The sequence below is a fragment of the Cavia porcellus genome, unplaced genomic scaffold (assembly GCF_034190915.1).
Source record: "Cavia porcellus strain 051 isolate PalLab524CR breed Dunkin Hartley unplaced genomic scaffold, mCavPor4.1 scaffold_15, whole genome shotgun sequence".
NCBI classification, from domain to species: domain Eukaryota; kingdom Metazoa; phylum Chordata; class Mammalia; order Rodentia; family Caviidae; genus Cavia; species Cavia porcellus.
In genome coordinates, this window is record NW_026947498.1 from 70645293 (window position 1) to 70668958 (window position 23666).

Genomic DNA, 23666 nt, shown 5'->3' on the forward strand with positions numbered 1-23666 from the left:
TTGATTTAATATCTCTATAGATGTTCTGCATCTTCCAGTCTTTTATAATTTATATTTCACTAGAAAAATCAATATATAATATGTAGTTTTTAAAAGAATACATATCCCTATGTACAACAGAACTTTTGAACTTCACTGGAGCAAGGATTTGGAAGAGCTACATAGAAAGAATGCTTTCCCTGACCCTCCTCAAAGCTCTTTGCCCCGTGGTCTGACCCTGCCTCTGCTGTGTGGGAGGGGCAGCTTGGACCATAGAATCTCTGCATTGCTCACCAGGTAACAGGGAGTCAGAACGGGAGTCAGCTGCTCCGTGGAGCTGGAGGCAGGAGCTTGGCTCCTCTGGCCAGTGTGGGAAAGTTTGGCTCCTTCCTTTTACTTGAGACTTCTGCTGTAGAACTGGGAGTCTGCTTTCCAGCCTTTGTAGCTCTTTCAGTGAGCTGGCAGCAGGAAGGAGGCAGGAGACTTGTGTCTTCTTGGGTGTGTTTTAGAGTTGGGGCCCTTCAGAGTATCCCTGAAGCTCAGTAGGGAAGTTTGCATGGAACTCAAATGATGCCTATCTCAAAACCAAATCAAATGCCGAATCGCAGCCTCGGGAGTTCCCAGCTCGGGAAGGCTGCCTTTCCAGAGCCAGCCGGCTTCCATTCGGATGGTCAGTAGCTGCTGCCACTCATACAAGGGGGAATCAGAAGCTGCAGTGGACATTTAAATTTTAAACAGTTATTGAAGTACACATTACAGTTAATCCCCCTTAAAACATTCCTTCTCACCTTATACACGCTTCACCTTCAATCCTGCCACTTTCTGAAGCAGTCCTGGAAGTCCTTTGTTGTGCGTCTTTATGAGGTGTGATAAAATGTGCGGTGAGTGCTGCTACTGAGTGCCATCTAATGGGAAGGTCAGCTTGTAAAAACACTGTAGTGCATCCTCATCTAGTTTATTCACTAGATCTAGCACCATGCAACTTCTGACTTCCCCAGAGTCCAAAGTAAATGTTTTGAATCAATTCAGGACATCAAGGCAGCCACACCATAACTAAAGACATGTAAAAGGACTTCCCAAAGTGCTTTGGAAAATGGCAGGAATGATGAGTGTGTTTGAGACAAGGGAGTATATTTTGAGGGGAAATTTTTGTTGTTTGTTTGTTTTTGTTTCTGAGACAGAGTCTCCCTATGCAGTTCAGGCTGGCCTTGACCTCGCTTTGTATCCCAGTCTGGTCTCAAACTCACAGCAATCCTTCTGCCTCGGCCTCCTGAGTGCTGGGATTACAAGCATGCATTATCACCCCTGATCAATGTGTCTTCCTCTGTAATAAATTTTTAAAAATTAAGAAATACCATATTTTTGGTCATACCTTGTCATAGCCTATCAGCTCATATTCACAAGAATTATAATCTATTATTTCTGTTTTACATTTGAGGAAGTAGAATCTCAGCGAGGTGAAGTGGAATACCCAGATTACACTGCTACTTGGGCAGAGCCAGTATATTAGTCTGCTTTCAAGGCTCACCCAAACTCTTCCCAGTAACTCTACTGTCTCTCTACTCCCAGAACCTGTCTCATACTACCGCTGACCACCAGCCAGGGCCCTAGGTCCTCTGGCCACACTCTGAGGGGCCTAGAGAAACCTCAGATTCTACTTCCTATGCTTACTCTTCAGCAGGGATTCTTATTTTTTCTGAGTCACAGATCTCTTTGATCTAGTACAGCCTAAAGACTCCTTAGAGTAATGTTTGTCAATTTACCAAAAACACACATAGGCTTATATAGCAATTACTGAAATACTATTAGTTATTTTTTAAAAAAAACTCAGTAATACATGTACTTCTTTATTAACAAGTAATAATATCTACTTGAAGTCTGAGTACTACCATGACTTTTGAAATAGTGAGAAACATAAATGATATTTTAGGAAAATAATATTGATATGTGGATTAGTCAGCCTTCCCTTTGCTGGAACAAAATACCCAACCTTTGCAATTTAGAGGAGGAAAGGTCAAATGGGTGATTGGTGGGGGTTTTTGGTTGTTGTTTGTTTTTTTGTTTTTGGTTCCTGAGGTCAAACTCAGGACCTCACACTTGCCAGGCAAGATGATTGAGAAGTTTCAGTCCAGGACATGCTGGCTCCCAGGCAGGAACTTGAAGGTGGAAGGGTGTGGTAGGGCAAAGCTGATTGCTTCATGGCAGAGAGGAGCAGAGCACAGAAGGGTAGCACGTTTGTAGGGCCAAAGACTAGGCATGGCACCGAAGATTGTGCCTTTGTGACCCACCCTGGCACACCCAGAGCTGGGCTGCTCTTAAGCCAATTAAATTACCATTCAGCTCAATTGTCACAATGTGATATAGAAATATATATGTTTTCGTTGGTGTCAAAGGCACCAGCGTAGCTAACACTACTGTAGTTCAATTCCTGTGTTCATAGGGAAAGGGAATGCTATATTTCAGCTACAGACTATTAAAAATAAAGACATTTTTTCTCATCTAAATATGTGATTCCTGAATTATGCCATGGATGTAGAATCCCTATTCTGTGGTATATGTATGTTGGGGAGAAAAGGAGGGGGAAGAAAGAGGGGGGGGAGAGACAGAGAGAGAGAGAGACAGAGAGAGAGACAGAGAGAGAGAGAGAGAGAGAGAGAGAGAGAGAGAGAGAGAGAGAGAGAGAGAGAGAGAAAGATTAAAATAAACCAGAGGCAGCGAGAAAATGATGGGAAGAGGGCATCCCTAGAATATTTTGACATTGAGTCAGTGGTGAAAACGCTGCTTAAGCTTGACCCAGCTGCCACAGAAAATGTACTGGGTGTGGGGCTGAGGAGAAAAACAGTCCTTTTAAGTTGCTTCCAGATTCATTTAAAACATCTGTGTAGAACTAAGTTTCTCAGCCTTTGACTTATTTGGCGTTTTTAGAAGGGGGTCAGGCGGGTGAGGTTTTGGGGTAAGAATTGTGTGCGCAGATCCACATCTAAACAAGGGTGTGAGGAAATAGTTACTGTGTGAGCTGCATCTCGGCCTCCTTCTGATGGGAGACTTGCTGACTGGTCAGTGAGGCCTTTAACTCCAGATCTGGGAAGCTCTTGGCAGCCAGAGGAGTCTACTGGCTGCTCAGCTTTTATTTTTGTAACAAAAGTGGGTGTAGAGTCTCCTCTTTGGCTCTGTGGGGAGACAGCTTGTACCTCAGGGCTTGCGTGATGATTTGGTGCTTCCCATAACTAGCTGGCCGTGGAGAGGGAAGCCACCTCTCTCCACCATCTCTGATCCCTGCGAGGCCTCCCTTCATTCTCTTAGAGATGGTAGAGGGAGATTTCCGCGGTTATGTCGTCTCCCAATTAAACACCTAGAGAGGAGAGACACTGTTCTATTCATGTCATAAAACAGGCCGTGTACTCATTTAACAATGAATACTGAGTGATAAATACATTTAACCATGTATTGCCATGAGCCCATACAAGGCATTTGAATAAAGATACGTGAACCAAAGTATCTATCCTAGAGTAGCTCACCATCTACTAAAGGAGGTAGACACATATGTGCTGATTTATGTATTTATTTGAAACAAATTTGTTGAAGTATAATTGGTTCTTAATAAGCTGCGCATCTTAAGGTGGACAACCTGATGAGTCTCAACATGTGCATGTACCGTGGAAACATTACCACAATCAAAGTAGCAGGTATATCCATACCACTGAATATTTCTTTGTTTCGCTTTGCATAAAGTCTCATTTATTAATTGTCTGTTGCACACCTTTTATTGCGCCAGGCACAGCCCCTATGTTTGGGAGTTCTCCAATATGAATGATCATCATAGCTAAGGAGTGGCAGGAAAGCCTTAATGAGCCATGTATGGGAGCATTGGGTAATTCAGAGATGATCAGTTAACACGTGATGTTTGAAGGTGAACCACCATTGCATCAGCACAGTGCTCTCTGGTCTATAACTAATGGACTTGTCCACCACCATGTTCACAGAACACAAGTTTTGTCATTCCTTATTAGTATGCATAGGTTATGCAACTTTGTTTCACAGCCATCTCTTTCCCTAGCTGCAATGGGCTCCAAGTAATAAAGGTGTCTGCCCTCCTTCTTTACCAAGAGTACCAATAGTTCTCTTCACCATTGGGAGGGGGGAGGACCGTGGGTATTATTTAAAATCATTAAGTAGATTTACATTAGCTACTAGATTACATTAGATATGCCTTCAGAAAAGGGAAGGGTGGGTTCTGCTTAGGGGAGCATCCTCCATACACTCCCTTTTCTGGTGCCTTCTGTGCCAGAAGCCAAAAAGTCTACATCAAGCTGAGTGGGTGATGCCTGTCCACATGTGATGCTCATAAGAAGCAGGAGAAACTACTGACCCGCCTTGCTCTCTGGCTTCTGATCTGGAGAAGGCCCTCCATCTTCAAGTCTTTGTAAGAAAAGGATTGTGCTTAGAGGAGCCTTGGGGCATAACTAGACCTAAATGACTGGGAAACTTTTGCCGACTTCCCTCCTGAATAAAGAAGATTATGCTAAGGTTTACTTGGGACTCAGTTTTCAGTCTTGCCCAAAGCTTTTCTGGAAAAAATAAAACAGAAAGAAAAGAAGGACGATATTCCCATTTCCTACAGGAAAATCTCCCCAAACAATAAACAAAGCTACCTGTTTGGGCTCTAGCATTGGAATCAGAGTTCCTATTGGTTTATGCAGAGTGTCGTGCAAACACATATGTGGGTCTTGCCCAAGACAACATCTTTATCATGACCTCTGAGAAATACTTTGTGTCCACCTCCTCTACTACCAAAATATCTAGCCCAAATGAGAATCGTACTGTTTTTGCTGCACAGAGAAAGATGTGGCATTCTCTTTGGCCTGTGACGACTCTTTCACACCACCTTAAAGAGCCGCTGTTACAGTCAGGGATTGTGAGGAGAACAATTACATACAGGACACAGAATTTATAATAGTATTTTATGATGGTCACCTGGAGTTAAATACAAGAAAGTGTAGGAAATCTGTCCACAACACTAAAGACCCATGATACTCAGCCAAGGACTTGGATCCCACAGCAATATCCTGCATGAGTCCAGCTAAGACCAAGAGCCCCTGACAGTGCCTCCCATGAGTCCAGCTGGAGGTCTAGAGCCCACAAGAAACACTCAGGCCAGTCAAACAGATCTGCACTAGGAAGGCCCAAAGGTCAGTGGTGGAAGCTAGAAAGGCTATGCCAGTGGGGTGAAGGAGCTGAGCCGGTAGGTTGAGGGTTCTACACTGGAGCTGAGAAATCACACTCATAATAAGGACTAGGGCTGCCCTAAAAGGTACTACAGCCATCCTCAGTGACAATGAAGTCCAGAGTTCCTCAGACAATGAGAACAGTCAAATACCTGCCAGGAAGCCAGCCTGACAAACTTCTAGAGATTAAACAGCACACGTCTTCCCCTCTGGAGCCAGGAAGCGATGCTCTGTGTAAGGAGCAAAGCTCCTCCGATACTAGCTGAATTCATATCAAGGAAGCTAGCCATGACAGGCTCCTCCAGGAGAACCAATGGCTCGAAACAGCAACACTTAGGAAAATCCACAACACCCAGCACTTCTTCTCCACAATCTCTATTTATGCTGGCAACTTTCCTCAGCTGGGCCATTGAATTAAATCCATACCATGCTGATTTAACTCAGCTGGTGTTAAGTTGACCACCAGTTTTTAATACATAACAAGCTCCTTTAGAAAACTTACTGTTTGAATTCTACTTGCATATTCATTTTTGCATGGTGAAAATCCATTCATATCCATGATTCTATGTCCATGGGGAAATGGACCACTCACATCCATGATGCTATGTCCGTGGGGAAAGGGAGATGGTGACTGAGTGAGCTTAGGATTTGTCCTGCAGTACCACCTATCATTTGTGAGACCTTAGACACATCTTTAACCTCAGACCTTCAATTGTGTTACCAACTGTTATGGTTAATATCTAGATGTCCCCTAGGAGCCTCATGAATTCAGAGGTAGGGCATTTGGAAGATGATTGGATTATGGGGACTTGTAGGTGACTTGCTGTTAGGAGGTGGCATAGGGGGGATGGGAATGTTTTGGAAGCGTTTATCGCCTTCTCTAGTTGCTCATTTCATCTCTGTCTCCATCTCTCGTTCTCTGACTCTAACTCTCTGTCTCTGTATCTCTCCGTTTCTCTGTCTCTGTCTCTCTCTTGTCTCTATCTCTCTCTTCTTTTTATCCACAATGGTATGAGCAGCTCTCTTCTGTCTGCTCTGTCCCTCTGCCATACTGTCCTGCCTTGAAGGCAACTGACAATTGACTGTAAACATGAACTAAAGTAAACCTTTTCTCCTGGAGCCAGGAAGCCATGATCTATGTAAGGAGCAAAGTTGTAGATGGTGGCTATTGTGTGTCAGTGACAAAGTGATTAAGACACCAAGAGAACAAAGGGAAAGAGTTTGGATAGGCTAAGTGTCTTTTAGTTTGTTTCCATATTGTGCTGTTTACTCGCACAATGCTCTCTTTCCATGAAAACATCTTTCAGCAGGTGAAACAGTAACCATGATCACAGTAGTGGTGGCTGTGATGGTGGTGGTAGAGGTGGTGATGACCAGAAATAAACTTTTGGGAGATCTATCAGAATCTTCAGAATAGTTTGATAAAGTCCCCAACCTAATTCCTGATTCCCATTGTTTGGGTTTATATCTGAATATCCTCCAGGTACCTCATGTGCTCATACACAGGCCTTTGGAAAATGACTAGATTATGGGGCTTATAGATGGCTTTCTGTGAGGAGATACCATGTGGTCAGAAGAGGCAGAACACTTTGGGTGTGATCTGGGAGGATGTATCTTCCTACTTGATCTCTCTGTACTTCCCAGTTGCCACGAAGTGAGCAGCTTCCCTCCACCCAGACCCTTCTGCCATGCCCTTCTGCCTTGCAGCTGGATGATTATAGACTGAAACCTCTACAAACTGTGAGCCAAAATCAAACTTTCCTCCTTTAAATTGTGGGTGTTGGGTATTTTTGTCCCAGGAATGAAAAAAGTAGCTAAGGCACTCTTCCTTTGAGACTTGCTTCACTAAATATCTAAGCCCTTTGATAGCTCAACAATTCTAAAGTACTTTTTCACTTGATTACTGTTCATATCCTCTACATATCTACAATAGGTTATTTTCTGTGTTCTTTCTATAATTGGGAGATTATGAAAAGTAAGGAAGTTTTCTCAGCAAATAAAACCATAACCTCATGTTCTTGTTCTATATTAAAAAACAACCCAAACTGCTCAGGATTGTTTTGAGAATGAAATGGGTTAATGGATGTTAAAGTACTATATGTGGTTCTCGGCCAGCAAAGCTGTCCTCTTCCACTTGCTTTCTTTCCTTTTCCTCGTGCTGTTCCAGTTATGGCTCACTCTTCAGGCACAGATGCCTGCTGAGAGCATGCATAGTATCGCTGATACTGCCTTCCACAATCATTTTCAATTGTCCCTAATTGAACAAGATTAAGAAGATTTTTGAGAGAAGAATTGATTTTTGAGAGAAGTTGGAAATTTTTTATGTAGATTCATTGGGGCCTTAAGGTCACAAGGCTGTGCAATGAACCTGGATGAGGAACAAGAGAGGAGCACAAGATCGAACTGGGGTCCTACCTGCTGGGTGGGCCAGTGTGTGGAGGGGATAACCTCCACAGAGAAGGTTCTCTGGAAACACAGTGTCTGTCCTCGGAGCAGCCGTAGTGATTCTTCCTTGTGTCCCAGAGGAGGCAGTCATTCCTTCCAATGTACCTTCTTATCAGAGACTTTTGTTACATGTTTTGTGTTATACTTAAGAGTATATTTGTCTTGCTCCCTTGCAAAACTGGGCAAGAAATACTTCCTATAATCTATCTAAGGAAAACATACCTGATTTTTGGGTTCTTGGAAGTCTATGCAAACAAAATAGTGTTGCTCTCATGTAGACTACCATGAAAAAATAAAAAATAAATATGAGGTACCACTGAGTGAATGATCTCTTGCTGGTCAGCAGGCCACTGTACTAAGTGCTATATGCTTTTGAAGTACAAATGTCCTGTTAGCCTTATTAGCATTTCAGGACATCCCCAGGATACCCAGTCACTGGGCATAATAACCACTGCTGTTTCCTGTTCTCCTTCAAAGGTACAAATAGTTCTAATAACTCTTACAGCCTAACAGAGGACCCAGAGTCTCATCTTGCCTAGACTGACCAGAAGCAGTGGGACCAGGTGTCGAGAAATATCACTGCCTCTCCTTCTACACTGGCTACTGGCTTACTGTCTCTTCCCCACACTGCTGCCCTCCATACTCCATAGCCAGCAGGGACCGTGCTCCAAGTCATTTGTCAAAGTGGAGTGCCTTTGTAGTAATTACAATATGTAATACATCTTCGAATGTCAGTTTCCAAAGTGTTCTCACACCCATGACCTTAGCATTTTCTGGTCCAGCCCTTCCTTTCACATAGAAAACTTTGACCTGGAGTAGAGGCCCACCCAAAGCCACTCAGTCGGCAGTTCATCATTTGGGTCTCCCGTTTATCTTATGTAGGAGGCCAGCTGGACATGAGTATGAGTATCATTTTGCAGAGGGGAAAGCTGAGATTTCGTGAGGTTGAGAGGTTTGCGTGGGATAGAGTTAGGCAAGCAGTACCACCAGGTAGGCCCGCTGATCTGAAGCTAATGCTCTTCCTCTTCCCTCTTCTAGGCACACACATGCACACTTGTGCATGCATATACCAGAAATCCCTACTCATGCACATACACACTCCTGCACAGCTTGTCTTTGGGGGGCTCCTCGCCATGCAGGAGAGACAGCCAAATGCCAGAGACCTAGAGGTGGCTGAAGGACTGGGAGTAGAATGCATGATAGGGGCCACCCCCTTACATGTCTTCGCCTCCACTGTGATGAAGGGCAAGCACTGGGCAGGACTTCAGAGGGGCATGCCAAGTCTGTGTGATTAAGTTGTCTGAGTCTTTTGTGTTGGGAGGGAGGATTCAAAGAGAGCTGTAAACCTTCAGAGAGCTCAGAAGGGCAGGATCTTTACTAGGTGGTTTGTAATTTCCTGCTTTTTTTGGAGAAAGGCCTCTTGTGGCTGGCCTTCTACCTCTTTCAGAGGCCTCAGTCACTGGGCCCCTCCACCTCTTGTTGACTGGGCGCTGGGTAAGGAAGCATATCTGTACCCTGCCTCCCCTGACATAGAACACGGTGTCCTGAATTATTTTCAGCCTGCTGGTCCTGGGAATCTCTACTTACTTTTGCTCATTTCCTCCCCTTGAACATTAGAAACATTGGATTCCAAAAATAATCCAGGTCACAGTGTTCTGCAGGCTGTATGTGTGTGTTTTCCGCAGAGCTGTTTTGCTGTCTCTTACATCCTTTCTCCCTTTCTGTTCTCTTGCCTGAGTTTCAGCCCATTTATATCTAAGATGAGATGAGCAGCCTGACTGAGGAGTGTGGCTGTGAAGACCAGCAGAGAAAAAGTTGGAGGGTTGGTCTTGCCTGGGAGGCTTGGTTTCCTCCAACAATTATCTCATGAGGCTGGAGGATGCTGAGACCTGAACTGCCTCCTGTGTGTGAAAAGCCTCCCTGTGCAGCCCCTGTTTGTGAATGGACCCCAGAAAATAAAGTCTGTTGGTGGGGGGGAGCGCAGTAACTGAGAAGTGTTCATCAGTTGACCGGTTTGTAAACAGACCCTAAGTGTCTCCTATGTACCAGGTCCTCTCCTAGGTGCTGGGAGATATGTTCCTCTACTCTTACTTCAGACATTGGATAATGGATAGTGTAACTGTGGTGGTGTAGGTACACTAACGCATTTGATGATACCTTGCAAGAAAGAGAACTTATAAACAGTGTTTGGAACTTGGGTAAATTATCAAGGTCTCTGTTGCTTAATGAGCTAGGCAGGGGATTGTGGGACAGTATGTATGAGTGGTTTAAGAAAATCAAAGTATGTCAGCTATGCCTCAGTCAAGGAAGTAGAGAGAGAAAATAAGTAAGAGGAAATACATAGAATGTACCTAGTCTGTCTAGAACCTAGTAGGTTTGCAGAGACAAACTTGAGCTGGCTAGAGCATGTATGAGTGGAGTCTAGATGCACAGGAATGGTTTCTTATGGGGTGTAAAGAGGAAAGGCAGGAAGCCGTATCCACAATAGGAATTCCAGAGCTGACAGTGGCAACACAGCATGGTGTCAGAGTAGAGACCCCGTGACTGGAAAAACTAGAAAGGGAGCTTGACAAGCAACTGGTCAGTAGGTATTAGCCATAGTGTCTGCTGCTGGTGGTGGGAAAGGAGACAGAAGCTTGTGTGTAGGATCTGGTAGGATCTTAGTACGCTGTGGCTGAAGATTAGCCAATTGGATGAGTGCTAAGTCCTGAGCTAGGGATGGGCAATTGTGAAGATAAACTAGAGCCAGCTGATGTTTATGGTGTTGAGACACAAGGTCCAGCAAGCAAATTGGCATTGCTTGGCTAAGTTCACAGAGTACCTGTCACTGCTTTGGTAATATAGTTGGGAAACGTTCAACCAGGTTGAGTGTGGGGAGAGGAGAGTGTGAGCAGAGGCACTGCTTTTCAAAGCGTGTCTGGGGTCATGTATGCTCCATGGGAGGAATGAAAGAGGGTGATGTCCATGCCCTACTGGTCACCAGGAGTTAGAGCTCAGCAGAGAATCAGCATTCTATCGCATAACAAGGGAACCATGAGAAAAACTGGATTCTGATGAGCATTCAGGCTCTGTCAGAACATCTTAAATTCCTAGAGGTACTGATAGAACCAGTCTCTTAACCCAGGACAGAACTCCTCCCCAGGTTGTCTGACTGCTCTGCATTCTTTCAGAATGTACTGAGCATTCCCAGGCTTGAGAAAGCCAGGGCTTTTTGAGATATCCACGTTACTGTCACACAGCTCTAGTTAGAAAAGCTTCCATTGACTGCCTTCCTCTAGCTTTCACCCTCTGGGTCTGCCAGGTCTACTGCTGCTATCCTAAAACCAGTCTCTCCTTATTCCCATATGATAATCCCAATGACTTGGGGATGGTACTTGCAGGCCTTCCCCACCTTCTGTGTTCCAGGAGAAATCACATGAGTTTTTTAAGTAGGCTCTATAACATGACTTTCCTGGGACCAGTTTTTCAAATGAGAGGTATCAGTAGATGCCTAAATTTCGCTGTGGGATAAAGTTGGGCACTGTATTTTCAGCTTTGATTAAATAGGGGGTCTGCATCTCTTGATTCCACTTGCACAGGTGAGAAAAGAGAGGGGTGTGTGTGTATGTGTGTGTGTGTGTGTGTGTGCATATTTCTGTGTGTGTATCTGTGTAGTGTGTATTGTGTTGTGTGGCACAAGTTAGTCAGAAATCCAAGGATATCCCACCTAGAGAATGATGGCCTGTCATTCAAAGGGCATCTTACACGTAAATACAAGAAGAGCAAAAGGCTGCTTCTCGTGTGTAAACACGGTGAAGTGTTTCCAGTATGTGTGTGTTGGATTAACAGGTTTCTGGTGCCTAGGTAGGTGGTAGTCTCCATTCCTCAGGAAAAAGCACTACTCAGGGTATTTGCTGTTCTGGTCCCGTGGATCTTCCCAAGTCTTACCTAAGCACAGCAGAAACCTCATGGTCTTACTGTAGAAAGAACCTGAAAACCTAAAGTAAGGCATGTAAAGGCATGTAATTCCAGTGAAGAGATATGTATGTATCTGGAATCCAAGGAGGCTTCTTACCCCATGCTCTCATTCCATGTTCTCAAAGAAATCCCACTGTCTTACTCCATTGCTCATATTTAGCCCTTCTTCAATATGCTTTTTCTGGAATAATAACATCTTGCTGACTGTATGTGGTGAGAGAAGATATGCCCTTTACTCATATAGAGAGGAAAGGGGTGTTTGGTTTCGTTCATGCAGATAGGATGGATTGGCTGATCCTACTCATGGGACTTAACCTGCCTATGGAGATTTCCCTGAAATCTGGAGAGCTTTGTCCTGAGGTGTCAAGAGGAGGTACAAACCAGAAAAACCTAGGAAGAAGAGTGGGACCAGAGTTGGGCATTCAGTGCCTATCACTGGAGACATCCTGTTCTGGGCTCTGCCTCTTCTACTTTTTTATAGCCTTGGTGATGTCAACTCGTCCCACTGGGAATGCTTGTTCCACTGTCTCTGCCCAGTGAAACCTGCCCCCAGCTGAGAGTCCAGCTCCCATGCTGTCCTCGCCAGCCTTCCCTGGAGAAGTTCTTTCTCATTTTTGAGCACCTCCCTGCAGCCCTTATCCAGCCCCTTCCTGTTGGCTTGTCACATCCCATCTCCAAGTCAAGTAAGGACTATACTGCACCAGGGCACAGTCCTCCCTGGGCTGCCTGACAGAGCCACGGTTTTTGAGCACTCATGCTGAGCTGGCACGAGAGCACCACCTACTGCTGAGTGGTTCAGCGAATGCTTCAGTAATGCCCTTACCATTCAGAACTGCAGTTTTAGCAAGTTTCATTTGGCAAAGGATATTTGGAGGCAGGAAAGCAGTGCTGATCCTTTATATGAATCCCAGCAAGAGCATGGTATGTGGTAGCAGGAGCACAAAAGGGAAGGACAAACCTGGAGGTACTGCAAAAACAAGAAAATGGAACCAAGTGAACAATCAGACGTCACGCTGGAAGGGGAGTGAAGGTAATGCCATGGCCTCTGTGTTAGGGTGATGGGGCAGTAGAGGAGCGGAAGCAAATCCCCCGGACATGTCTAAGGAAGATTGAATATCAGAATGAAATCAATATGAAAGTGAAATTTCTTTCAACATACAGAAGAGTGATGATGAAGATTACCAAAAAAGTTACCCCATGTTATGGGGTGGTTTTGTTACATTTCTGCCCTGCCTTAGGACAACAGTGCTGTCTAAACACGGCAGTTTACCTCAGAGCCATGAGTAAGACCATTAAAGGAACAGACAGCTGTCAGGAGTGATTGGGCTCTTCATTCATTAAGTCTTTCCTGAGCTCTGCATGGTATACTTTGCCAGCTGGCATCTGGAAACCAGATACAAGACCAAGTGTCTCCATATGCATGTGCCTGAGCCTGACTCCCTGCATGGCTTCTCACCCCACCCTCCCGCCCTGCCACATTACTGAGCCACTGCTAGAAGAAGGGAAAGAGAAAAGGAGCGAGGGCTCGACTCTTCCTCAGCTCTTCAAGGTCAAGTCCACACAACACGGCCCCTCTGGCACAGCACAGCCTTCTTCCCCTAGAGAGGGGTCCTTGAAGGGAGTGCTGCTTCCCTCTCAGCCTGCATGGAGTCTTCATCCCAGATGTGCAAGTGATTGGCACAGCTGATTTTAGGATGTGTAGGAGGACTGGATGAGGACATCCAATTGACATGTTGTTTTTGCAGTAACAATAATAGTTCCTATTTATTGAGTATATCCTGTATGCCAGGAACAACCATTAGTTCATCTAAATTAACCTGCCAAGAAACTGATCTCAGTGGATGCCTAAATTTAGCCTTGGGGTAGAGTTGGGCACTATTTTTTCAGTTTAGATTAAATAAAATCTGACCACTTCAATTCTACATTTTTGTGAAGTACATTCCCTCTCTCTGTTCCTGAAAATATTTTATCAACATTTGTGGTTTAAATGGAAGGAATTCGGCCATTGGGAGTTAGTACCCCAGGGCTGCACGGGGTTAACTCCTGGCTCTGTTGATCCTGCTTCTTGTCTGCTTGACTTGCTAGCTCTTGGATGACCATTCCTTCCACAGAAGGGTTGTGCACATCTTGCCAGTGCTGTAGGGGACTCAGTTCATCCAGAGAAACAGACTGGGAAAAAATACAGAAAACAAAGCTCCTCAGTTATAGCATGAAAATATTTATATTAGTAATGGACTTGGTGAGACTTTTCATCATATCCCTTAGCATGAGAGAGGCAGGAGGGAGGAGAGAGTCCTTTTAAGGCTTGACAGGAGCACATGCTTCTCCAGGCAGAGCTGGGCTGTGGATTGTCTTTCAAGAACAGGATGTGATGTTAGCATGAAATTTTGCAGCCTGAGTTTCTCTAATTAAAGAGCAGCTACATTTTTGTGACTGCCAGTTTGTCCTGTCTGAACCCAGGGGGTGGGAAGGGGTCACCCTGTATTCTGTATCTGCTGTGCATGACACACTGCACTCATGCCTTTCGTATTTTATCAGCATTATCTTCTTTGCCCCAGACACTTCAGGGTTCATTAAGAAGTAGAGGGTGAGGGGAAAAACAGGGTGAAGTGTGGGTAGAGATTGTTAGTGGGTGAGAAATCTGCAATGTGCTGATTGGTTTTGTTTTGTGAGATCAGGACCATCTTAGGCTCCCCTTTGCAATGAAAAGCATACCTATGTGTGGGTGCATGTGTGTAGATAACCAGTTCAAGATTAAAAGCAAATCAAACTGTGTCCTCCTCTTCAGTGGCCTCCTCTTCATTCCTGACCTTGTATCCTTTACCCTTTATGATCAGACTCTTCAGTTTCTTATAATCCTTTTATTCCATTGTTTTACTCTCCCAGGCTTTCCTCTCATTAATATGCTCTTTCTAAACATGTCTTCATCTGACTGAATCCTGTTGTGTCTCAAATGTTACTCGGGTATTGCTCCTGGAAGCCATCCACATTTTTCCCAATTCTCCCCCTGCCAAGTTGGACCAACGATTCCTCTGCTGTCAGACTATTACTGCACACCTCTTGTAGTAATTTTCACATTTTGTTAAAATTAACAGAATATAGATGTGTTTGTCTCCCTACTAGACTGTGACCTTGGTCTTTTATCACCAGTCTTTAGTGCATTGTTTCAAATACAGTGAGTAATCAAAAAGTGAATGAAGTGTACTAACCATAATGAGTATGTAGCTATTTATATGAGGATTTTTTGGGCTGCAAAAAATGGGAAGGAGACTGGCTTAAATGTCAAGGAAACATTATTTCACAATTTAAAGTGAACATTCAGAGACAGTGTGAGCCTTAACACTGATTAATCAGTGGAAGCTAGCCATCAGGGACTCAGGGTCTTTCCATACCACTATCCTTTTGAGTGTTTTATCTCAAGGTTTCCTTCATGGTTATGAGGCTGCAGCCAGCAATAACAGACCAACAGGCATCATCGTTTTCCCCAGTAAGGGAAGTGTGAGAGAATGGGCAAAAGGAAGGAGAGCAGAAAGAGACAGACAGATGGACACCGGCCTCTTTCCCAGAAGCCCCAAGCAAATCCATCCTCAATTTCATTGGTTCCTACTTGCTGAGACCTGCCCATTCCCAAACCAAATTGCAAGGGCAGCAAAATTAACATGATTAATTTGAACCACTCATTTGGGGTGAAATTGTTGTTGGGAGACTACCATCTCAACCCATGTCCTCTGTTAAGGAATTTTCTAGTGCCTAAAATGTCTTATTTTCTCTATCCTTTTCTCGGAGACTCTCGTAATGCCTAGGACAGAATGGAATCAGAGGGACCAGTAGGGAAGTAATGGCAGTAATCTAAGTAAGAGGAGCTGAGGCATAAGTGGGAGCAACTTTGGGAGGTAAAGGGCATAGTCCAGAGTTACTTCTTTAAGGAAAAGAGTTATTTCTCTAAGAAGACTGGCTCTGAGGTATGGGATGAAGATTCGGGAAGTCAGAAGAAGGTCACAGTTTGAATAGAAGAGACATAAGATGTTGAGATGTTGGTGGAACATCACAACATTCATGTAGAGGAGAATGAGTTGGTAAGGAATCCAAGCAAATGTGCCTGCAAAGTGACATTTCAGTGTATATTTGGGGCACAATTTAATAGTGATTTAAAGAGGTCAGCAAACCTTGATATGCATGTTCACCATGCTCTCCTGAATCAGGTGCCCTGCGTATGTCATTTAATCTTACTAAATCTGGTTTTTCACCAGAAAAAGAGGTGATGATGTCATCTATTTCCTGATAGGGTTGTTAGGGGATGGAGATCATGTGTGTCAAATCCTCTGTGTCAAGGCTGATACATATATATTCTTGTCAAATGTCTGGGAAGTTGTGGTTAGAAGGCATCCTGAAACAGAAAATTGCATGAGTTATGCAAATGGACTTTACTTTCCAAACGTATCTTTGTCGCTTACAAGTTATATGCTCTCAAGCAACTAATCTCACCTCTTACTACATTCATCCCTGTGTCTCCATGGCAGATGGATTCCAGAGACCCCTGAGGGCCACAAGATCCCTTATGTAAAATGACAGAGTATCTGTCATTTTACCTAATTTTTACAAAAATATTTTCCATTTGTAGTTGGCAAATTCTTGAATTTAAAACCTTTGAATACAAGTGGCCCACTATATTGAGTGTTTACCATATTTAAAATGGAATTAACATGGTAACATTGTTATAAGAACTGTGTGAGATTAAACTACAGTGGTGCTAGACCTCAGGTTTACACATGTGAATAGGAAATACAGTTAGTGCCGTAGAGGTTTTGAGCCTGTATGAATTTTCACATGGACAGAATCTGATGAAGGAAGGATAGAAGCTGAGGTCTAGTTGTTAGATTGTTACAGTGGGGTGTGAAAGGCATAGAAGGAAGCCATAAAGGGGACGCCAGGAAAGTAGAAGGTAAGTCTAGGTTAGTCATAGGTTTGGAGGATTGAGAGTTTTCAGAATTAGGATTGTCCTACAATTTTTGTTGTGCAGAGATGAGACACCAGATATTAAGGAAGAAGGTTCAAGTGTATAAGAACTCTGGTTACACTGGGGGAATATTCTGTTGGATGGAGATAGTCATATTCAAGAAAAAGCTCATCCTGTCTGTAGACAAATGACCTGCCCTGAAATGACCCAGCCCAGAGGGACAGCCAGGGTAGAGTGTTGGAAAAGACTGCATCTCACTCTGGGGTGAGGTCAAACTGATGGAGGAGAGAACTCAGGCACTAGGAGATAGCTATACTCTAGTGTGGGTCCAGATTCAAGAAAGTTTGAAGGCTGGAGGAGGAAGTTTATAGATGAGCAACAAGGGCAGGAGGACACAACATACTTAGAAAGGCTGTTGATGACAAGGAGAGACAGCATTGCTCCAAGTTCACTGGAAGGTATAACATAGAGGTTAAGAGCACCTGGACCTGCAACTAGACTTCTGTGTTTGAATCTCCACTTGGCTTATTAGCTGTGTGCCTCTCGCCAAGTTAATTAACCTGCCTGAGTGCTAATTTTCTAATTTGTAAAATGGCAGTGATGATAGGAGAGGTAAATAGTGGGGAGATAATTATGAACTTATTAAGAGGATTATGTGAGTTAATGTATGTAGTGTGCTTAGAACAGTGAGCATTTAACAAATCCTAGTGAGCATTTAACAAATAAACCTAGTGAGCATTTAACAAATACTGGCTGCTGTCATTATTGCATTATCATTATTATTGAAGTGATGGAGTGAAATTGGAAATGAAAATGGAGAAAGGGAAGATGAAGAGAGAATACAATTCTGTTGTCAATATAATTTGGCTCTGAAAATAAGATCAAAACCTTCCAGGGGTTTTCCTAGTCTCTACTACATGTCAAATTTATAAGACTCCCAAAGGCTGCCGTTGGCACTGATATGCCTGGAGCAGGATGTGATGGGAACCATAACATGCATCAGAGCAGTGTCTGCAGCATCCCAGCCCAGCAGTTCAGCTCAGGTGCAAAGGGACAAGGTCTGCATTAGGCAACTAGGAATTGCCGTGGCTTAAAAATTGTATACCCCATGGGAGCCAGAATATCTTGTGACAACTCTGTTGCCACAACTTTCCAAGTTCCTGCAAAGAACCTGCCAGTTACTAAAGCCACCAAGCCCAGGGAAGCACAAGAATTGGTGTCTCCATCAGGTATTTATAGTTCTCAATACAAGTACAACTTTCCAGTAAGGGTGTTTTCGCCATTTTACTATGATTTGATAATATATTGGCACATCCGTTATCATGGAAGCAGCACTTGGATGTTAAATGAAAGTCAGATTACTATGCAGAAAGGGAAAGAGTGTTGACGGCCCTTTGGTCACAATGGAATGTTTGGTTGCGTTGCAGGGACACAGGGACTGTTCTAGTGTATGAGAAATATACAGGGTTGTCAGATCTGGGAGTTTAGATTTAAGGAATTTGGGTATGGAAGGTGAAAGAAATGTGCTATGAAATTAACAGCAGGTCGACCAGTCAAAGACACATCCTGGTTGGTGAAGTTTTGGCATCCTGACTGATGACTGAGCATACAGTCATGGTGTTTCCCAGGTAACCTAGCTGAGCTGTCCTCCCTGGAGCAGATTAGATTTATGACAACAAACAGCTTCTTTTTTATACAATATATAAAAGTATGCTAACTGACTGCCAAAAGCAGAAAGGAAAACATGCAAAGTCCAGAGCACTTTCTCACCTAGTACATACTTATTACACCTACAGCCTAAAGGCCCATGTTCCAGCTGCCTCTCTCCATAGACACCAGTAAAATGATGACCTCTTTAGAACCTGGAATCCCTGATAACCTGCAAGGCTTGCAAGATACAGAGGAGATGGAGTGTTAACTCCTCACAGTGGGGAATTCTTAGAACTTGGAAACAAGGTACACATTTTGGGACCCGTATTTTTGTGCCTTTTTGCCTTGTTTTGGAAAAGCAGGAAAGTTCAGTTTAAGAGAGTGAATAACCAAAAACCAGGTTGAAAGATCTAAAGGGTCTTGGGCACGAACATGCACATGAGGTCTGTGTGTTTCCCTGTTTGTAAAAGAATGTGAGTTCCCAGTTGATTTCTTGATGACAGCCATTCTTTCTGGGATGAGGTGAAAACTCAATGCTGTTTTAATTTGCATTTCTCGAATGACCAGTGATGATGAACATTTCTTCATATATTTATTTTCCATTTGTATATCTTCATGTGAGAACTGTATGTTCATCTCCGATGCCCATTTTTGGATAGAGTCTTTGCATTTGAGGGGCTAGGTGTTTTTCAGTTCTTTATATGTTCTGGATGTAAGTCCTTTGCCTGAGGGATTGTTAGCTAAAATTCTTTCCCATTCTGTGGGTTTTCTTTTCACTTTGTTGGTGATTTCTTTTGAAGTGCAAAAACATTTTAGTAATATGAGATCCCAGTTACTAATTCTTTGGAGTATTTCCTGTGTTGTTTTCATATTATTCATGAATTCTCTGCCTACCCCTATGTCTCCAAGATTTCTACCTACCTTGTCCTCCAGTAAATTTAGTGTTTCTGTTTTAATATTTAGATTCTTGATCCATTTTGACTTTGGTTTAGTGTATGGTGATAGGCATGGGTCTATTTTCAGTCTTTGGCATGTGGAAAGCCAATTGTTCCAACACCATTAAAGAAACTATCTTTTTTTTCCAGTGAACATATTTAGCCCCTTTGTCAAATATAAGGTGGCCGAGTGTCTTTGTAGTAGTGTTTGCGTCTTCTAATCTGTTCCATTGGTCCTCAGATCTATTTCTTTGCCAAGTATCATGCTGATTTTATTACTGTGGCTTTGTGCTATAATTTCAAGTCAGGAGTTGAGATGTCTCCTGTCTAGCCTTTGTTGCCCAGAATCGCCTTTGCTATTTTAGGTTTCTTCTGTTTCCAAATGAGTTTTAGGAATGTTTTCTCTTGATCTATAAAGTATGTTAATGGTATTTTGATTGGGATTGTATTGAATCTGTGTAACAGTTTTGGGAGTATGGCCATTTGCACAATGTTGGTTCTTCCTAACCAAGAGCAAGGAATATCCTTCCATATTCTACTGTCCTCTTCAATCTCCTTTTTAAAAGGAGTATACTTTTCAGCATATAGGTCTTTTACATTCTTGGTTAGATTGATTCCTAAGTATTTCATTTTTTAGATGGCTATTGTGAAAGGTGATATTTCCATAATTTCTCTCTCAGAGTTTTTTGTTTGGGTACAGGAATGCTATTGGTTTTCGAGTGTTGACTTTGTATCTAGCTACGCTGCTGAATTTGTTTATTACCTCTAGTAGTCTTTTAATGGAGTTTTTGGGGTCTGCAAATAATGATAATTTAAGTTCTTATTTTCCTATTTTCATTCCTTTTATTTCTACCTTTTGTCTGATTGCTCTGGCTAATATTTCCAAATCTATTCTGAATAGGAATGGTGATAGTGAACATCCTTGTCTTGTTCCTGATTTTAGAGTGAAGGCTTTCAGTTTTTGTCCATTTAGTATAATGTTGACTGTTGGTTTGTCATAGATGGCCTTTATGAGATTGAGGTACATACCTTCTATTCTGAGTTTCTGTAGAGTTTTTATCATGAACAGGTATTGGACTTTATCAAAAGCTTTTTCTGCATCTATTGAGATAATCATGTGATTTTTATTTTGGCTCTGTTCATGTGATGTATTACATTTATTGACTTATGTATGTTGAACCATCCCTGCATTCCTGGAATAAATCCCACTTGGTCATGATGTATAATCTTCTTGATGATTTGCTGCATTTTATTTGGTGATGCATGGAAAAAAGAACACTTCTCCACTGTTGGTAGGAGTGCAGACTGGTCAAACTACTAAGAAAATCAGTTATGGAGATTCCTCAAAAAACTAGGATTGGAAGTTCCATTCAATTCAGCTATTCCCCTCCTGGGTATTTGCCCAGAAAAAAATTTCACAGTGATACATGTGCACCCATGTTCAAAGCAGCACAATTTGTGATAGCTAAATCTTGGAAATAACCAAAATGCTCATCAACTGCAGAGTGGATGAAAAAAATGTGGTGTTTTTAATACAGTGGAATACTACTAAGCTATAAAAAGATGATCTTGAGGCCTTTAGGTAAATGGAAGCAACTTGAGAATATCCTCATTAGTGAAATAAACAAGACTCACATTAGTAAATATCACATTGTTTCTCTAGTGTAAAAATAATAAAAACTGACAGAGTAATAAGATCCAAAAAGTATAATAGACATAAAAAGTGAAAGGAAAGGAAAGTGCTCTAAAGGATATAATGGGATGTACAGTGTGTAAGATAGATGACCATATTACTAAATTTCTGTTAGATCATTTAACAGAAAGGTTTGCACTGTCAGTGTTTGACTGTCTAGCCACTTTTTATGCTTTGATTTTGTAACTTTAACAACTGTTTTTAAGATGACAGTATGTAATATGTCAACTAGTGATTTTATATTAATATTTTTGAATTCTATATTCTACCTTTTTTCTTTTTCTATTTTGTTCTTTTTCTTTTTCTTTCTTTAAATAAAAAAATTTTTTTAAAAGAATATGAGTTCCCATGAAAGCAAAATTGTGAGGCTGGGGAAATGTGCCTATGCATCTCATTTACTTCTGTTTTGAGGGACTGAACTTTTTCAGAGCTCATTTGTCACTTCATTTTAGGATTTTACCCCTAGGTCACTCTCAGAAAGGGCTTATTGAGCTGTATCTATGTCCAGGATAAACTAATTACAGGAGGGATTACAAAAAAATTGTATTTTAATAGGCATTGCTCTTGAGTGAAAACCTGTTAAGAACCAAGGAGACACAGGGGCTTTTATAGCAGCATACTAACAGTGAGACAGACAGACTGGGGAAGGGAGAGTTGGGAAGCAAGGCATAGGCAGTGAGATCTTACGAGGCACGGGGTCTTTACTTAGCAGCCTTGCTTCATGGTCAGGCCGTGTGGGAATACCAGAAAGACTCCAGAGCTCTCTGGCAGAACCTGAGAGAGTGTGCCACCCTCTGAGTCCCGTACAAGCCAGGACATCTCAAGGCTGCTGTGTGTGCAACGGATGGTACTTCTGGGCCATGGATGTGGCTGCCCTGTGTGGGCTGTGGATGTACTTGTATATGAGCTATATGTAGGTGTGATTCCAATTAGCCCGTGGTGATTTTGCAATGTGAGCTTCATACTACTTTAAACCCAAATCTTTCATCTGTTTTGTGTTCTAAGTGAAAACATTTGAGCAATGTGTACAATAAAATATGTTCATTATGTAGATTCAAAAATCCACCACATAGGTAGCACTTAATGCAACATGTCCATGTCTATTACTTTATTTGAATCTCCCTCATACCCTAAGGTCTAAACAGTGTAATTGTTACCCCCATTTTACAGAGAGGGAACTGAGGTTTGGACCTATGAAACAGCTTGTCAAAGTATACCTACAGACTGTACTGACTTAGGTTCTCTGTTCTTTGTACCTACAATGCATAACATATTACTGCAGAATTGAATGGACATCTTGTTTCCCAGATCTAGAAATGTTCACCTGCAAGACTGTGTCAGTGCTGAACAGGGCATGAGGTCTGATGGATGGGTCACTGCAGAGGACAAACAGGGCCGGCTACCGATACAGGGATGTGCATAATTAGGCAAAGAATGCCTCTGGTTATCTTCTGTCCTTTCACTCAGCCCATCAAGGCTGAACACAAACATCTTTAATGCTAATGTAATATATAACTAGAGAATGTAAAATACTAACAGTAGATAGTAAAGTGGTTTTCAAGTTAGGAGTCTGATCAAGTGCTTTACTAAATTTGGCAAATGAAGGAAACAAGCACAAGGTCTTCACTGAATATCTTTGTTCTGTGAAATAGTTTATCCTTTATTAAAAACAGAATAATAACCTGTTTTCTATCCACATCTTTATTAGAAAAATATTTCTGATTATTTTCCTAATTTTCATTTAAATAGATTCCTTTAACATTTATTACTCATTGAGGATCAGATTTGTATATTTTTACAAATATACAAATTGTATATTTTTGTAAATTTTAGGCAGCATAAAAAAGTTGCTTAGCTTAGTTTAAAAAAAATCCAAAATAATGTCAAGGAGCACACACATAATATCCACTTCTCAATGAGTCAAAACTGTATTGGTTTCAGACAAAATAATGCAGTTTCATTGTTTAGACATAAACTTTCCTCTTAAAGGAATTTTTGGTTGTATTACATTTTCTTGAATTCAGCATTTAAAGCTTCTCAAAAAAAAGAGACATATCAAAAATCTGAAACTGTTGTTGAGATATTTTCTTTACCTTTTTTTCCACCCCCTTTACTATCTCTGGGTCTGTCTAGTTCAAGTGCCTTCCAGAGAGCCAAATTCAGATAGATCGAACCATATACTGTCCTATCTGGAAAGAACTTAGAAGGGGTCCACTTCTCTGGATATTGGCAACCTGATAGCCTACAGTCCTCTCTCTGGCTCATTCATTATTTATGGAGAGCAGTGGAGCTGTTTGAATCAGCTGTCCCTAAGCATCCATACTTCTTCCTGATGGGGTAGCAGCAGCTGCTGGGTGTTGATGAGTGAGGGCCTCAGTGGAAGAGTGGCATCTCTCCTGGGCTGGAGCACCTCAGTGCCTTTTGGAGGTTAACTGGCCCATGGTGCCCAAGCAGAGGAAGTCTGACAGCTGTAAGAGCAGGAAGCGGGATGGTGTCCTGAGGACCTTCTTACAGGCACTAAGTGAACATCCCTGGGTAGTAATACATGAATTCTAGATTTGGGCTTCACTCCTCTGAACCTGTTTCCCAATCCGTGAAGAGAACCTGGTGCTAACACCTGTGTGGGGCTGATTTGAGGGATTCTGGGCAGGGGAATTCTATGTGCCAATGGACATTCTGAATTCGGGAGCACCCAGTAAATACTAGGGCAAAGACTAAAACACTGCTGTACTGTGGCTGTCAAATACTAGTTTTCTCACTGATAATTTTTTCATTCAGAATTTTGGAAATGTAAGTTATAGCAATGAACATACGTTTTTTGGTTC

The 23666-nt window shown here is 42.4% G+C and overlaps 1 protein-coding gene across 4 annotated transcripts in view; it reads left to right on the plus strand.

The window, feature by feature from the left end:
- Kalrn (kalirin RhoGEF kinase) overlaps positions 1–23666 on the plus strand; it is a 581802-nt gene that overhangs the window by 154490 nt on the left and 403646 nt on the right. The gene's annotated exons all lie outside the window — the stretch shown is intronic.